This window comes from Haemorhous mexicanus, chromosome 3, assembly GCF_027477595.1.
Source record: "Haemorhous mexicanus isolate bHaeMex1 chromosome 3, bHaeMex1.pri, whole genome shotgun sequence".
NCBI lineage: Eukaryota > Metazoa > Chordata > Aves > Passeriformes > Fringillidae > Haemorhous > Haemorhous mexicanus.
The window spans coordinates 57,161,986-57,174,930 of NC_082343.1; the positions used below are offsets into that span (position 1 = coordinate 57,161,986).

General features: G+C 40.5%; 1 protein-coding gene across 1 annotated transcript in view; it reads right to left on the minus strand.

The window, feature by feature from the left end:
- Positions 1-3,716: 3,716 nt before the first annotated feature.
- The window catches only part of SCAF8 (SR-related CTD associated factor 8), an 88,128-nt gene continuing 78,899 nt past the window's right edge, over positions 3,717-12,945 (minus strand). The window contains exon 21 of the mRNA XM_059841935.1: positions 3,717-4,752. The gene's annotated coding sequence lies outside the window, so the exon portion shown is untranslated. The remainder of the gene's footprint in view (positions 4,753-12,945) is intronic.

Consider the following 12,945-nt stretch of genomic DNA (forward strand, 5'->3'; position numbering starts at 1 on the left):
CCTGCCAAAGCTCATCTGCCATGCAATGTGCTTTGTGGGGCCATGGGAGGACAGTGCCTTCTGCCTCGCAGCAACCCTGGCAGCAGGTAACCTGCAGGCAGGGCAGGCAGGGCACAGATCCCACAGCCCTCTGCAAACACTGCCTCCTGCTTCTACATTCAGGAACATTTCAATGAACAGTTTGACCTCTTTCCCTCTGTGTTGGAAGGTGGCAGCTTTTTTCAGACTGGTTTTTCTTTTGAAGTTGATCAAACATTTTCTGTTTATTTCTGGTGGTAGTAACACAAAGGTACAAAATATTTTAAAGTTCTGTGCTGGCAACAGGGAACCTTGGTGCAAAGTGGAACTTCCAGCTCTGACATAAAGAAAACAGAGATAATATCTGGCCCTTCACAGGGATTTCTGGAGGTCAGTTAAGGTTATCATATAGAGTAATGCAACCTAATTGTTTCTTGCAAGATGTAGAGGGCATAGGCGCAGAACTCTCAGAGCAGCTGAGGTGAAGTGAAGCTGCTGACAGAGGAGCTTCCCTAGGGTGAAGGCAAACACAGCAGGGAGTGACAAAAATCATGTGATAACTTCTTAAGTAAGATTCTTTACACGATCATTATTTTTTTTATTGTTGATTGCAGTGAAGCAACTCCTTGTGAAATATCCATGAAATTACTTAGCTCTGTGGTGACTTGGTTTATCTACTTACATGTTAGAATTAATGATACTCTGCTTGCAAACTTCTTTGATACTTCCTTAGTTAGTATTTGACAAGATTTCACAGAATCATAGAATGGCCTGGGATGGAAGGGATCTTGAAAATCATCTAGTTCCAATCCCCTGTAATGGGCAAGGATAATTTTCACTGAACCAGGTTGCTCAGACCTCCATCCAACATGGCCTTGAACACTTCCAGGAATGGGACATCACCAACCTCACTGGGCAACCTGTTCCTCTGCCTCACCTCCCTCACAGTAAAGAACTTTCTCCTAATATCCAAGATAAACCTTGATTACTAGATGAAGGTTGCAACAGAGAATTTAAAAAGTAAGGAACATAATTTCTTATGAAATATGATCGTAGTTTCTAAGAAACTTGGGCTTTTTTGAGTAACAGCTCAAAAACAAATATAAGCACTTGATGACTACTTCTGGTTTTCTGTCTATGTGCAGGCTGAATCAACAGAAGCACATACACACACACATAGTTCAAACCCAAGGGAATGTAACTGTAAGCAAACTGAAGCAAGCTGATGTTTGTAAAAGCCTGTGCTATCACAGCAGTGCAGACTGGCAGCAGGAACAGAACTGCAGCCACAGGTAAGATTTGGTGTGCTCAGCTGTAGTAGACATGTCACTGAAACACCAGCTGTGACCTGGAGAGTCAGCTGTTTCTTACATGTCTAGTGCCCAAACAATGCTGGACAAAAGACCTGTCTCTAAACCTACAATTTATTTCAGGTCTGGGCTCTGAACAGATGTTCTTATTCTTTGAATGGACTATTTTCTGCTAAGGAAATTACTTAAGCTCATCTTATTTGAATGTGAAGTCCATATTCACACATTACATTCAGTCAGCAAAACCAACACTCTTGTCTGCTAAGCTACACAGTCCACATTTAGTATCTGTTCTAATTGGGCAAATACTGAATTGTTCCAAGTCATCAAAATCAGCTAATACTGTTTGTAAGGCCAGCACTGCTTTACATAGCACAGCCCCATTCAGATGTTTAAAGCTGCCAGAAAATAATGACTTTTGAAACTTTCCTTTGAAGCAGACTGAAGAGAGGGTGCACTGCAGGCCTCTGCATATTCATGTCCCCTCACAAAGAAGGGCTTGTCCAGCTGCCAAGGAAAAGCACGGAGAGGCATCTCAAAGGGGGATTCATCCAAAGAACAAAAAGCTTCAACCTTTGCCCTTACTGGAGTGCCAAGAGGTTTGCCTGTTTTGTTGTGTTTTGTTTTTCAATCGCTTCTTCAACAGATGGGCAACAGTCACCATCTCAGCAGAAAAGTTCACTCAACCAACGGGATGGTCAAACTTCAGCAGCCTCTGGTACAGACAAAAAGCCATTTCTCCAAAATAAGGCCCGGCTCTTGGGGCAATTCATTCTTGTCATTCATATTCAAATCGTCCCATGGTCAAGCTCAAGCATGTACAGTTTTGATGGGTCCAGCTGTCCACATACTGAGCATAAACCTCATTAATAGCTCAGGGTCTGCTAGCAGAGCGGGTTTGTGCTGCCTTCTTGCTGTGATGGGCCACAGCTTTCACTTCTGTTTTTCTGAAAACATTTTGATATTCAGAGTAATTTGAATGGCAAGAATATATTTATTCTGTGGCACTGTATTTTTCTGGTACCACAAATACTGCCACTGCACAAGTAGTTTTAAAGACACCATTAATATTATTTTCTAAGGATTTTCCAGTGCTTTATTTTCCTTGTGGTGTCACTGAATCAAGCAACACCTCTTAGCCATAGGGAAGCAATGTCCTGAAACAGAAAGTTTAGGTAATAAGATCAGTTAATTCACAGAGGCACCTGAGGACATGGGTCCTCTATCAGTGTAAGCCAACCTAAAACTAAACTGCTGATTAAAAGGTGTCCCTTCCCACCCTCTCCCTGGTGTCAGAGCTGGCACATGAGCTAAACTCTTACGCATGGATGTTTTCAGTCACACCAGGAAGCCTCTTAGGTGTGCAGCTCTTTGAGGGAAGTCGTGGGAAGGTGTGAGCAGGGCAGAAGGTGAGCAGGAGCTCAGCCTCAGATTAGCTGAAATTGATCAGCAGCTCTGAGATGCTGCTCTCTGCCCCTATTTCTGTTTAAACGCACTGGTATGGATGCCACTGCAGTGAGCACTCCACCATCCATATGCAACTACGTCAGATACAGGATAATAGTGATGTCCAGATAAAAGATTTTGAAGGTCAGAGGTGTTCTGTTGAGAGGAGTTCAGGTATTTGCTATGAGCTAACCATAATGGGACAAACCCCTGCTATAATGCAGCATGGCTAAGATTGCCTTGTCAGGACTGCATTCATTTTTGAAATGCCATGAACAGTTTTTGCTCACACAAACTTAATTGCTACATGAAGAACATCTTTATAATTTAAAATTTTGTCTTTGGAGAAGAAAATAAGAAGAAGGAAGTAAAAAGAATCTGATTGGCTTTTGAATTGCGCTGTACAGCACAGCTGTGTGTTCAGCACAATATATCACACACAGCAAATCAAAGCCAGCTTAGACTCAACTTTTCATCAGCTTTTCCCTCCAATACTTTTGCAGGATTACTAATTAATAGAGACCAGATGCCAAATACTTGAGCATGGTCTTAAATCTAGGATACAAAGAGCCTGATCTCATTATTATCCCAGAGGATCACGTACAAATTGAATTTAAGCATCTCTTTTGATTTGTTAACTTTTTGTATCTGCCCTCTAATCTGTTGTAAATAATAATACAAAGGAGAACAAGGTTCAACCACACAAATACACTCCTTCCTAAAAATATTGCCAAATCTTCTAGGCATAGCGATGAGCAGGACTCCAATTAAAGACTTGCAGATACAACATAAAAATAGAGAAAATGATGAGAAAAAAATTTCAATTTAGATCTTTATTATACAGGCCCAAAGCTGTGGTCACCATGCAGTTACACGGTAATGGGAATGATTTTGCTGAAAGGCTCTCACTAAACAAACGTAAAGAGACCAGAGACTACAGCATTCCAAAAAACTGACACTTTAATTTTTGAAAGAGCAAAAATAAATAAAGGAATGGCAAGTATGTCCTTTTCACATATGTTGGGGCGTATACATATTCTTTCTTTTCTATAGCTATTCAAGAGACAAAATTAGCAAATACTGCCCAAAACCACAGACCTTTTGTGTGATGACTCAGCTAACTTTTAGCTGTTTCTCTCTCCGTGGATATTAGATCAAACACACATTTAGATAGGTGCATATGCCAAAAGAAGAAATGCGATGCGGGGGGTTTTGTATTTAATTTCTACTTCCTGTCTTTTCCTTCTCCTTTTAGGAGAAGTAATGGGATGTAATTGGAGACATCCAGTCAAATAAAAGCCCTAGAAGTTTTCCCTTCTAGTTTTTCATTATAACCTCATAATTTAAGGATTAATCACAATTTTTAAAAGGTTGAGGTGTCTTACAAGGCATTCATCATCTCTGGAATACAGATAGCCACAGTGAAGAGCTGCACATAGACTGCACACATAGTGTTATCTAAAAGTGGTTATCTTTAAAAAACCAAAACTTTAAAAAAAATCTGTAGTTCAAAACAGAGCATGTCTTATTCCCCGCAGGATTTTCTTGCCACCTGTTCTTCAATTATTTGCACTAGGAGATGCTACAAATGATATTAGTTACAATATACAGTCCACTGTCATCTTCTGGTCCAGCAGAAGAACCTGTCTCTTCGATGGATGCAAAACTGTTCATCTGAGCAGATCATCCTCAACAGCACAAATATGGACTAGAAACTCATAGAGTTTATTGTTTTAATTTATAAAATTAAACCTGCCCCAGACAGGTAATACTGGTGTGTAATATTGCCATCCCTGGGTTCTGTCAAGAACGGGGTACTGAGGTGCTCAGAGCCGTCTCAGAGCGCAGCGCTGGGATCCTTCTGGCACTCCAGACCCAAGGTCGATGGGATGTGATGTGTGCTAGAACTGGGCGCACTTCTCACTTAGCTCTGCAGAGCCCGGGACATGGTAAGCTGCCAGAACTTCCTTCATCTTGCCTGTTGACAAAAGGAACAATAACTAGTCATCACTGGTTGCTGGAGTTTAATTCCAATTTTTAAAAAGTCCTATAAATGAGACTTTTTTATTTTTTTCAGCCATGCAATAGTAAATGCCTCATTAGGAAATTATTTGGGATAAAGTTTACAGTCTCTGTTGGCCACACAATGCCTATGAGGGAGAAAGGCCTTATACTGTATGGTTCCTTAAACATTATCCAGGATTAAACATACCAGTATCTAAAAAATAAATGTCCAGTAGCTTAGTACTTTTAAAATGTCAGTATAATATTATCCTTGTAAAAATTATTTTTGTATAGCAGATTTTCTGGATTAAAATCCTGTATTGTCTCTCTCACACACTATACAAAAGATACAGAGTAAAGGATTAACAAACAATGAGCAAGAATCCAACAGGTTAATAAGTGGCTTATATGAGTTTGTTGTAGAACTATGTCTAACACATATTGGTCATGTCCATTATGTATTGGTAACAACTATAAAAGCTTCATAAATGACTCACTGAATTGGCTTCACAGAACCAAAGGTCAAAACAGACCTCTACATTATCTATTCTGATTTTCTGACAATTACAATTTTTTCAGATAGCTCTCAGTGAAGTCCAAAGAAAATCAAGCTTAGTATCGCAGACTAAGATAGGAAAAACTAAGAATACACCTCCAATATATATTTGTTGCAGAAAATGTAGAAGGAGAGGCAGAGGTACCTCTGGAATGTGATTGTCCCTCTCCCTCAGTAACCTCAAGAAGGTGTCCATCTTTTTCAATGGACTGTGAATAGGCTGAAAGCCAAAGTTTCTTATGAATATGAATGCATTGTATCCTACCACAGACATTTGACTATGTTCACATATTTATTTCACAAAGACCATTCACAAAGCCATCAGATCCTCATAATTTTCAATCAGTACTGACATGGGCAGAATGATAAGAAATATAATTGCTTCAATCTAAGGTAAGTACAAAAGCCATGTAATGAATTCCAAAACCAGTGCTAAGTTTTTGGTTACATGCCCTGCAATTTTCTGGAGCTACACAAAATACTTATTTTATGTATAATTGTTATTCATATAATTATCACATAAATAGAAATCACTAAAGGAATTGAGGTAGCAGGTGATGTGAGAGATCTCTTTGCTCAGCCCTGACGAATGCAATACCTGCAATAACCTATTTTTAACCATCAGCATACTTTATCTTTACTTTGTCATTTTCCACCGCCTTACTTCCAAAATGCTTGTTTTGCTCAATGAATTTATTAAGTGTACATTCTAACCTTTCATCCAAGCCATCAGTGAGAATACTGAATTTTACTGGAACAAGGAGAAAACACTTGAAAAGCTCTACTAAATGGAGTATCATTGAGAACTATTCTTTGTATATGGTTTCCAAATAATTTATGTACTCACGTAATGATAATTTAATCTAGCCCAGTTTCCCTAGCAAACAAGAATAGGAACAACTGAAATATTTTACCATACAGTCTTGTTTAAATAAAGCTGCTAATACTAGCAAACATATTTTAAGAAGAATTATTTGGACTTTGAAAATAGAAAAATAGAACCATTATGGAAAGAAGATTTTAAGTGATAACACAGACTTCCTAACAATTGATTTCACACCTATATGGCTACTTTTATGAAGTATGTGCTTTATTGAAATAATGTTAAATTTAGACTAATGGAATTGTTTCACAGCTTTTTAAAATTGAATTTTGATCAATTAAACATTCCACTGAGAAAATAACAAACACATACCACTTCAGTTTAGAAACAAATCAGTTGCACAACTTCACAGAACTCTAGACCACAAAATTAGTGTTTACTGTTTATCTTGCAAAAGATATCTTGATCAGAAATATACTGAAAAAGACTGCTGAGACCAACAGGACCAGTCATATTGAGCTTTGCAAAGAAAATGTTATCATTTATATTAATCTTTATGGAGATACAAGACAATTCCACAAATACAGGAGGCACAGATCACTCTTCTTAACCTAATTTGGATTATTAGCAGATCTCTTCTACTTTTCACTCTATGATATATTTTGTTTGTGCCATCTGTGCTACTCGGAAATGCGAAATGACTTGCTCTCCAAGGTGGAAACAGAGTCCCCAGCTCCTTCTAGACTGGAGGAACTGGAGGCCAGCAGAAGCTGAAATACAACACAAAGCCCACCTTCAATTAACACAAAATTTGATTTGATATTTAGAGCTATATCCCGCTGGATTTCCAGTGAAAGAAAAGTGACACTGACTTCCTCTGAAAAATACGTGGTGACAGAGACAGCAGCACAAAGAGTACACACAAATACTTCCACCTTTGTCCAGTGGAAAATAAGGAAATAGGATAAAGGACAGGTGAGCCAACCTGACTGCTCGTGATGTACGGCCTGCTGTCTGACTGCCAAGGCAGACAGGAAATCCCACAAAAAGCCTGCTTTTTACAGGAAGTCAAAACTCCTGAAAATGAGACAAAGCAGATGTCTGCTCCTTACTGAGAATAGCTCTAGGGTTATAAATTACAGAGATTTAGGGGTTTTTATCAAGAATTTTAGACATACACATACCAGAATTACTTTTGTCTTTTTGTCAAAAGGGCTAGGATCTCTGAGAGTCAAGACTTTTCTAACAGTGACAGGGAAAGAGAGACAAACTGTTCAGTCAGAGGATTACTGAAAGTCCAGGCAGCAGTTGGGCTCAGGACCACAAAAGCTGATAGCTTGTTGACATGGAGAGATGTCATGGTGACTCCTGCCTTAAAAGATCATCATTGTTCTCTTTGCAATCCATGGCAAGCAAAAGTATCCAACCAGAGTTATCTGGAGCCAGTCAGTGACGGCAGGAGAATTTGTGCCATGCTTGCCTAAGTGCCTAACACAAGTGGTGTGTGGGTGTGTGACTCGCACTGCACAGCGCTCACTCTGTGCTACAGAGACAGAGCAGTCAGCTTTGCAGTGTAGATGTACTGCAAGAGTAAAGTGAGATGAGTCCCACGCCTTCTTTTCAAAAGGAGAAACCGGAGTCTGTTTTTAAATAGTGCAACATTCGTGTGTTGGCTGACGGGGGGAAAAATAGTAACACTCAGTGTAATTAAGACTGCAGTTATCAAATAGAGATTAATAGAAAGTGCAAAATTTCCTCATTTTAGCAAGCAGCATAGAACTTACATAATTTAACTGACTTTAAATTTCAGTGAAAGTTTGGGGTTAAAGACTAGATTACTGATAATGACATATCTCAATCTGTTTGTTCCTTGAGGTCAGATGTCTTAAGCTTTACACTATGGGAATGCTGATCATTGCAATACTTGAATTAAATTATGAAGCCCTTGTCCCTGATGTTAGAGAAGCCTCTATCAAGATAATAGTAACATTTGGAATGTCATATGATGTTTTGTATACATTGTGCTATCATTTATGAAGAGGCAGTATGAAACTTGAAAATTGTCAGTGTTTTCTATGACTCAGGCTAAGGAGTATTAGGGGAAGAAATTGCAGTAATGTTCAATATTTGAGCTGCTGTGTTATTTCTGTATCTGTATACAAAAGGTTCTTATAATTAATTTTTAAACAAATTAAAGGGCAAATATTAAGTGTTAGAATATACCTTTGAGTCTTGATATCATCAAGTTATTGGAGATAGACTAAAATGAAGTTACAATGTGCTAAATTTAAACTATACTTAATTACAATGGTTAACAAAGTCTCTAAAACTAGAGAATCTATTTAGAAGTGTATTTTTAAATTAACAAAAATTTGCTAGTTTAATAACCACATGAATCTGCTTAAAAAAGGAGTGTATACTTTAAACACAAGCAGTGTATAATTTAAAACAATTTAAAACCATTGGAAAAAAGTCCTGCCTTACACAATTCAGAAATCTGAAGGACTTTCAAAGATTTTCTGCACTGTATATGGTGGTGCATGTGATATCAGTTAGAAATGAACAGTCCAGTGGCACACTGCATTCTGTAGGTAAAACTTGATTAGGGTACCAAGTGATAATCCAGTTGCCAGTCCTCCAAAATCCAGGCTGGCATCAAGTAACTTATTATGGGAGTGGGTGAGTTCTGGGCTGAAGGAAGAATTTCACAGCCTTGAAGCAGTTTCCCTGGTGTGTGACTCAAGATGCTTGTACTGAACTGCACAAGACAACAACTGTAGCTGCCTCTGGCCTTTTTACTTTCTTCCCTTCCTTTCAGGTAATCTGTATTGGTGTTTTTCACTCCATATGTATCTTCTGTCAGCAAGAATTCTGTAATCTGAACTATATCATTCTTACAGCTGTGCAACCTTTGGCCAATTCAGTCCCTGGCTTTATCAAATCCAGTGTTATCAGCTCTAGAGAGTGAGCTCCAGGATGTGATGTTTTTCTGTAAAGCTTATCCTTCTGAAGAGAGTTGTTCCTGCATGAATAGGAGTTTTCATATTTTAGTTCATTTTTCTATGCTCATAGATGAAAAGGTAAAAAAATGTGATTTTTAGGTGCTGAGAGGCTCAAAAGAATCTGAGAAAAGCAGAAGATGAAAGGCATTTCTAGAGCCTTTATTTTAAGATTATACTATTTTAAAGCCAGTCTCATAACTTGGAAGGCACAATTTTAGAATATTTGGCATTTGCATGACAAGAAACATCCAAATATACTGTCCTCCAGCTTTGCTGGCTGACACAGTTATCCTGCTCTGCCTTGCCATGATGGAGAGAAAGATTTAAGTTTGTTTGGGGGTATGCCTACACACTAACATGACTGAAACTTGATCATGAGCCAACTCTTGACATACTTGCAAGAGCACTTCATCTACATTCAAGCCAAACAGTGTTCATTGGTGTGGCTAGGGAATGGCAGATGGTGTGAGCTGGAAACTGCAAACAACACTTCAAGGTGTTAATGAAGAACAGCCTTAATCTCTCCACAGCTGAGCTTGACTGCAGGAATGCTTCTGGTTTGCTTCAAGGCAAAGGCACATCCATAAACACAGCAGGGGCACTTCAAGCCAACCCTTTTGGTATGTGCTGAAGCTGTGAAGCTGTGAGGACAAGCTCGGGGTGGGTTGGTGCCAGAGCTGGCAGGCGTAGAGAGAGCATCCCCACAACAGCCACAGCTTCCGTGGGAGAGCTGGGAACCGACAGTGTGACTGCAGCCAGGCTGCATCAGTCCTGCAGGAGAAGCCTTAAAATAACCGGGATCTCTTCAGCTAGCAGGAGCTGGGTCAGCCTGCAGGTGCCTGTGACTGATTCAGGGAGCTGTTTGCTGTCAGGGTGGGACCCAGAGAACAGAAGTTGTCCCAAAGTGCTGTTTTGCCCTGGTGTGAGCCACTGGGAGGGAAGTGCTCGGCAGCCTCTCTCACCCAAGATGTCACAGGGTGGATTGGATGTTGCTGCCTCCCAGTTGTGGGGCTGATGTGTTCCTATAAATGGGCAAATAAAAAGCCATTGCACAATCACTGAGTATCAGCTGGAATTGGCTAATAAATTGTATGCCAGCAGGACATAGCAGCTCCCTGTACTGTTCTCAAAGCAGTAACTCCTGGCTGGGCTTCCAGCAGCATGGAGGAAGTGAGCTGAAGCCCAAATCAGTAACCCTACCCTGAAATGGAATGGAAGATCTTACACCTCTCTGGGTGTTTGTCAGGGCTGTAACACATTGATGGCTCGTGGCAATCCTGAGACAAACCAAACCCCCAGGATTTTTCTTCTCTCTCACAACTGAAGTCTCCTAATTTTTTAACTTTAATTTTAACTGAATACCTATGAACTTCTGGTCCCTGACAGCAAACTCTGGAGCCTGCAAAAACAGTCCATAGCCCTCTACTATGTGGAATAGGAGGGGGTACAAAGTAGGGGTACTACTTTGAAAAGTCTCAGCATGAAGGTCTCTCCCATTCATTTCCATTAACTGCATTAACTGGCCAAGCTCTATCCTAATTTTTTTTAACATCTTTTTACTTACTGTTCCTGGAGTTCATTCCTCTGATGACTAGAATATTTTTCTCCTGATTTGAAGCCTGCATTTTCATGATCAATTTATAATCGTGAGGTTTGCGTTTACAATAAGGATATTTTCTCTTTTTTTGGGTGTGCTCTTCTTGGAGGTGGTTAGAGAGACTGTATTCATAATCTCTTTCCCAAATTTCCTTTTATAGGGTTAAGTCAATGTCTGTTAGCATCCTCTTGCCTCTTGGCTTTCCTATTCTTTCCCTAGCTTGCTTCTCAGTGTCTTCCACTTTTTGATTTAATCTTGCTGGAACACAAGTGATGACATTTTATCCTACAAAGTTCTGTTTAGGAGACTGGTTGACAGAGTCCCTTGGAAGGCAGTTGTGAAGGGCAAAGGAATCCAGGAAGCTGGACATTCTTCAAAAAAACCCCACCATCTTAAAGGTGCAGGAGCAGGCCATCCCCACATCTCAAAAGATAAGCTGCCAGGAAACAAGATGGGCTTGGCTGAACAGAAAGCTTCAGCTGGCATTCAGGAGAAAATGAAAAATCCTTAGAAGGGGCAGAGAAGTCCAGATCACTACAGGGATCTTGTGAGATTATGTGGACAGAAAATTAGAAGTGCCCAAACCCAAGTAGAACTTAATCTGGCTACAGCTATAAAAGACAACAAAAATGCTTCTTAAGGAGAAACTCCATCTTTTTCTGGATGTGGGGTGAAATATAGCCACAAAGCATGAGGAAAAGGCTGAGGTACTTAATGTCTTTGCCTCAGTCTTTAACAGAAAGACCAGTGGTTCTCAGGGTACGCAGACTCCTGAGCTGCAAGACAGGGATAGGGAGCAGAATGAAGCCTCTTAATCCAAGGGGAAATTGTTACACCCCTTAGACAGACACAAGTCTATGGGCTGGATGGGATCCATTCAAGGGCACTGAAAGTGTTGGCAGAAGTGTTCAGCAAGACACTGCCCATCATTTATCACTAGTCCTGGCTTACCAGTGAGGTCCCAGATGGCTGGAAGTTGGCAAATGTGATGTCCAACTATGAGAAGGATCGAAAGGAGAATCCAGGGACCCAGAGGTTTGTCAGCCTGACCTTGGTCCCAGGGCAGGTCATGGATCAGGTCATCTTGAGTGCCTGTACATGCCATATGGCATGTACAGGACAACCAGGGGATTAGGTTCAGACTCTGTGGCTTTGTGAATTACTTGACCAATTTTGACTCCTTCCATGGCAAGATGGCCTGCTTAGTGGATGAGGTAAGGTCTGTTCTCATTGTCCATCTGGACTTTGACATCATTTCCCACAGCATTCTCCTGGAGAAACTGGCTGCTCCTGGCTTGGACAGGAGTTCCTGCACCATTCACTGGGTTAAAAACTGGCTGGATGGCTGGGCCCAGAGTGGTGGTGAATGGAGTTCAACCAGCTGGGGGCCAGTCACAAGCAGGATTCCCCAGGACTAAGTGTTGGAGCCACTGGTGAGGCTGCACCTCGAGTGCTGTGATCAGTTCTGGGTCCCTCAATATAAGAAGTACACTGAGGTGCTGGATCACATCCAGCTGGTGAAGGGTCTGGAGCACAAGTCCTGTGAGGAGTGGCTAAGGGAGCTGGGGTTGTTTAGCCTGGAGGAAGGAGGCCCAGAGGGGACCTCATCACTCTTTTCAACTCCTTGGAAGGAGGTTGTAGCCAGGTCAAATGAGTCTCTGCTCCCAAGTAACAAGCAACAGGACAAAAGGAAATGGCCTAAAGTTGTACCAGGAAAGGTTCAGATTAGATCTTAGGAAAATTTTCTTTATGAAAAGGGTTGTCAAGAACTGGAACAAGCCCCTCAGTGAATTGAGTCCTCATCCCTGGAGATATTTCAAAAGACATGTAGAACTGGTCCTTAGGGACGTGGTTTAGTAGTGGACTTGGCAGAGCTGGGTTAATGGTTGGACTTGATGAACTTAAAGGCCTTTTTCCAACCTGAGTGATTCTGTGATTAAGACACTCATAACTTCACTTTCTCTGTTGGAGTAATCTTGCTAGATATGTCCTAAGATAGCATTTTGCCTTTTTTTTTTTTTAACGCACCTGCACCAATGGCTCAGAAATATCTCATAACTAATAAACATACCTTTTTATTCTCACTTGTTCTGCTGTCTCCAAAAAGTAATTGTAGAAACTTTACTTCATTGAACACCCAGCTTCATATTTGTACTACTAAATTTCATCCCAATCTTGCAGCATCCCCT